The sequence below is a fragment of the Orycteropus afer genome, unplaced genomic scaffold (genome assembly GCF_000298275.1).
Source record: "Orycteropus afer afer isolate SDZICR_OR568_19922 unplaced genomic scaffold, OryAfe1.0 scaffold00004, whole genome shotgun sequence".
Classification (NCBI taxonomy): domain Eukaryota; kingdom Metazoa; phylum Chordata; class Mammalia; order Tubulidentata; family Orycteropodidae; genus Orycteropus; species Orycteropus afer.
Genome location: NW_006921591.1, coordinates 10,971,027 through 10,976,145, shown reverse-complemented (window position 1 = coordinate 10,976,145; position 5,119 = coordinate 10,971,027).

The window sequence follows — 5,119 nt, the reverse complement described above, 5'->3', positions numbered from 1 at the left end:
CTGTCATTGAACCAATACCAGGCAGTTTTGACTACTGTGGCTGTATAGTAGGTTTTGAGATCCGGCAATGTGAGACCTCCTACTTTGTTTTTCCTAAGAGAAAATTTAAGCCTCGAGTTGCAATATTGAAAAATTCTATAGACAGAATATTGAATGATGCAGAAGACATCAAAAGAAGATGGAAGGAATACACAGATTCACTGTACCAAATAGAATTGGCTGATGTTGATCCATTTTTGGAGGTGGCATACGATCAAGAACCAATGGTACTGAAGGAAGAAGTTGAAGCTGGACTGAAGGAAGTGGCAAAAACAAGGCTCCGGGAATTGACAGGACACCCACTGAGATGTTTCAACAAACAGATGCCACACCAGAGACACTCACTGGGCTATGCCAGGAGATTTGGAAGACAGTTACCTGGCCAACTGACTTGAAGATGTCCATGTTTGTACCCATTCTAAAGAAAGGTGATCCCACACAGTGCGGAAATTATCTAACAATATTGTTAATATCACATGCAAGTAAAGTCTTACTGAAGATAACTAAAAAATGTTTGCAACAGTATATTGACAGAGAACTTCCAGAAATGCAAGCTGGATTCAGAAGAGGATGTGGAATGAGGAATATCATTGTGGATGTCAGATGGTTCTTGGCTCAAAGCAAAGAATACCAGAAAGATGTTTACCTGTGTTTTATTGACTATGCAAAAGCATTCAATTATGGGGATCATAGCAAATTGTGGATAACATTGAAAAGAATGGGAATTCTGGAACACTTAGTTGTACACATGATGAATGTGTACATAGACCAGAAGGCTGCCATTCAAACAGATCAAGGAGACACTGCATGTTTTAAAATCAAGAAGGGAGTATGTCAGGGTTATATCCTTTCACCATACATATTTAATCTGTACTCTGAGCAAATAATCTGAGAAACTGCACTATATGAAGAAGAACATGACATCAGGATTGGAGGAAGAATCATTAACAACCCATGATATGCTGATGATACAACTTTGCTTGCTGAGAGTGAGGATGATTTGAAATACTTAGTGATGAAGACTGAAGACTACAATCTGCAGTATGGATTATACTTCAATATAAAGAAAACAAAATTTCTCACAACTGGACCAATAAGAAACATCATGACAAATGGAGACAAAATTGAAGTTGTCAAAGATTTCATATTACTTGCTTCAATAATCAACACTAATGGAAGCAGCAATCAACATATAGACAACGTATAGCACTAGGTGAATCAGCTGCAAAAGACCTCTTTCAAGTGCTGAAGAGCAAAGATATCTCCTTGAGCACTAAGGTGTGCTTGACACAAGCCATGGTATTTTCAATCACCTCATATGCATGTGAGAGCTGGACAATGAATAAGAAAGACTAAACAAGAGTCAATGCTTTTGAGTTGTGCTGGCAAAGAATGCTGAAAGCATGATGGATTGTTAAAAGAACTAATAAATCTCTCCTGGAAGAAGTGCAGCTGGAATGCTCCTTGGAAGTGAGAATGGCCAGACTTTATCTCACCTCCTTTGGTCATGTTGTAAGAAGAGACCATTCCTTGAAGAAGTATATCATGCTTGGTAAAGTGACAAGTCAATGAACGAGGCAAAAGCCCTCAACACGATGGATTGACACAGTGGCTACAACAATGGGCTCAGGTATTGCAAGTATTGTGGAGCTGGCACAGGACTGGACAATGTTTCATTCTCCTGTACATTGGGTTGCTATGCATCAGAGTCGACTACACTGCACTAAACAACAATAACAATAACTATCGTTCAGTTTACACAACAACCACAAAAAACAAAGATGAAGAAATTAAAGTTTTTTTACTAATTTCTGTAGTCTGAAATTGACCAAACATGCAATTAAGATGTATTGATTATTACTGGTGGCTAGAATGCAAAAGTTGGAAACAAAGAAGAATCATCAGTAGTTGGGAAAATATGCCTCTAGTGATAAAAATGTTGCCAGGATCACATGATAGAATTTTGCAATACCAACAACTTATTCTTTGTAAATACCTTTTTTTCAACAACATAAATGGTAACTATACACATGGACCTCACCAGATGGAATACACAGGAATCAGATCAACTACATCTGTGGAAAGAGGCAATGCATAAGCTCAATATCTTCAGCAAAATAAGACCAGGAGATGACTATGAAACAGACTATCAAATGTTCATATGCAAATTGAAGTTGACAGTAAATAAATTAAAACAAGTAAAACAGAGTCATAACATGACATTGGTTATATCCCATCTGAATTTAAAGACCCTATGAAGAATAGATTTCAAGCATTGAACACAGATTACTGAAAATTAGACAAGTTTTGAGATGACATCAATAATATCATGAAGAAAGCAAAAGGTCATTAAAAAGACAGGAGAGGAAGACAATACTAAAACAGATGTCAGGAGAGACTTTGAAATTTGTCTTAAATGGAGACTATCTACAGCAAGTGGAAGAATGGTCAAATAAAAGAGCTGCATAAGATTTCAAAGAGAACCTTGAGAATGCAAAGTAAATTATTATAATGATATGTTCAAGATATGGTATTAGAAAACCAGAGGGAAGAATACACTCAGCATTTCTCAATTTAAAAGAAATGAAGAAAAACTTCAAGCCTCAAATTGCAATACTGAAGGATTTGATGCAAAAAAAATATTGAATGATACAAGAAGCATCAAAAGATGATAGAAAGTATACACAGCATCATTGTGCAACAGGGAATTGGTTGAACTATTTCAGGAGGTGGCATATGATCAAGAACCAATGGTACTGAATGAAGAAATTGAAGTTGCACTTAAGGAATTGGTAAAACAACAAGGCTCCAGGAATTGACAGAATACCCTTTCAACAAGCAGATGCCAAGCAGGAGGCACTCACTCCTCTATGTCAAGTAATATGGAAGACAGCATCCTGGCCAATTGGCTGGAAGAGATTGATATTTGTGTCCATTCCAAAGAAAGGTAAATCCAACAGAATGTGGAAATTATTGAACCATATCATTAATATCACATGCAAGTAAAATTTTCCTGAAGATAATTCAAAAAGTTGCAAGACTTCCAAAGATTTCTTCAAAAGAGAACCAACAGACTGGGAAAAAATACTTGGCAATAACGTATCTGACAAGTGACTTATCTCTCGAATTTATAGAAAACTCCAACACCTCAACAACCAAAAGACAAATAATCCACTTAAAAAATGCGAAGAATATATGAATAGACACTTCACCAAACAAGATATTGAGGTCAACAAACAGAGGAAGAAATACTCATGATCATTAGCCATTGTTGTTTTTATGTGCCATGGAGTCAGACTTGACACATTGCCACCCCTCCTTGAGTTTCCAAGGCAGTATCACTATGGAAGTAGATTGCCAACCTTCCTTCTGAGGAGTGGCTAGTGGGTTTGAACCACCAGCCTTCCAGTTAGCAGTCAAGTGCCTTAGTAGAGATGCAGATCAAAACAACAATGAGATACCATCTTGCCCCAGCACTAGCAACAAAGTTCAACAAGACAGAAAATAACAAATGCTGGCAAGGATGAAGAGAGATTGGGACTCATACACTGCTGGTGGAAATGTCAAATGATACAATCACTGTGGAAAGCAGTATGGCAATTCCTTAAAAAGCGGGAATTAGAAATACTATTTGCTCTAGCAATCTCATTAACTGATGTAAATCCTAAAGAAGTTAGAGCCAGAACAAGAACAGATATATAAACACCCATGTTACTCACAGCACTATTTACAATAGCCAAAGATGGAAACAACCTAGGTGCCTTTCAACAGAAGAATGGATAACCAAACTGCGGTCCATATACACGATGGAATACAATGTAACCCTAAAGAATAACATAAAATCTGCAAAACACCACATAATGTGGATGAACTTGGAGGACATTATGCTGAGTGAAATAAATCAATCAAAGAAGGACAAATATTATGTTGTTGTTGTTAGGTGCCGTTGAGTTGTTTCCGACTCATTGAGACCCCATGCACAACAGAACAAAACACTGCCTGATCCAGTGTCAGCTCCATGATCCCTTCTATACTTGAGCCCATCATTGCAGCCATTGTGTCAATCCATCTCGTTGAAGGTCTCCCCCTCTTTTGTCAATCCTCCACCATACCAAGCATGACATCCTACTCCAGGGAATGGTCCCTTCTGACAACAAGACCAAAATAGGTGAGACAAAGTGTGGTCACTCTCGCTTTCAAGGCGAATTTCTGGTGCACTTCCTCCAGGAAAAATCTGTTAGTTCTTTTAGCAGTCCATGGTACTTTCAGCATTCTTCACCAGCACCATAACTCAAAAGCATCAACTCTTCTTCAGTCTTCGTTTTTCATTGTCGAGCTCTCACATGCATAAAACATGATTGGAAATATCATGGCTTCTGTCAGGCACACGTTAGTCCTCAAGGAGACATCCTTGCTCCTCAGCACTTGAAACAGTTCCTTTGTGGTTGACCTTCCCAATGCTACACATCTTCTAATGTCCTGACTGCTGCTTCCATTGGCATTGATTGTAGAACCAAGCAATGTGAATTCTTTGACAACCTCAATCTTCTCTCCATTTATTGTGATGCTGCTCATTGGTCCAGTTGTGAAGATTTTTGTTTTCTTTATATTGAGACGTAATCCATACTGCAAACTGTGTTCTTCAACCTTCATTGGTAAGTGTCTCAAGTCATCCTCACTTTCAGCAAGCAAAGTTGTATCATCTTCATATCTCAGGTTGTTAATGATTCTTCCTCCAATGCTGATGCCACGTTTTTCTTCATAGAGTCCAGCTTCTTGGATTATTTGCTTGGCATATAGTTTGAATAAGTGTGGGGAAAGGATACCACCCTCATGCACTCCTTTCTTGATTTTAAACAATTTAGTGTCCCCTTGTTCCATTTGAATGACAGCCTCCTTTTCAAGATACAGATTCCTCATGAGTACAATCAAGTGCTCGGGAATTCCCATTCTTCTCAATGTTATCCATAATTTGTCATGATCCACACAAATGCCTTTGCACAGTCAATAAAACACAAGTAAACATCTTTCTGGTATTCTTTGCCTTGAGCCAAGATCCATCTGACAACAGCTATGATAT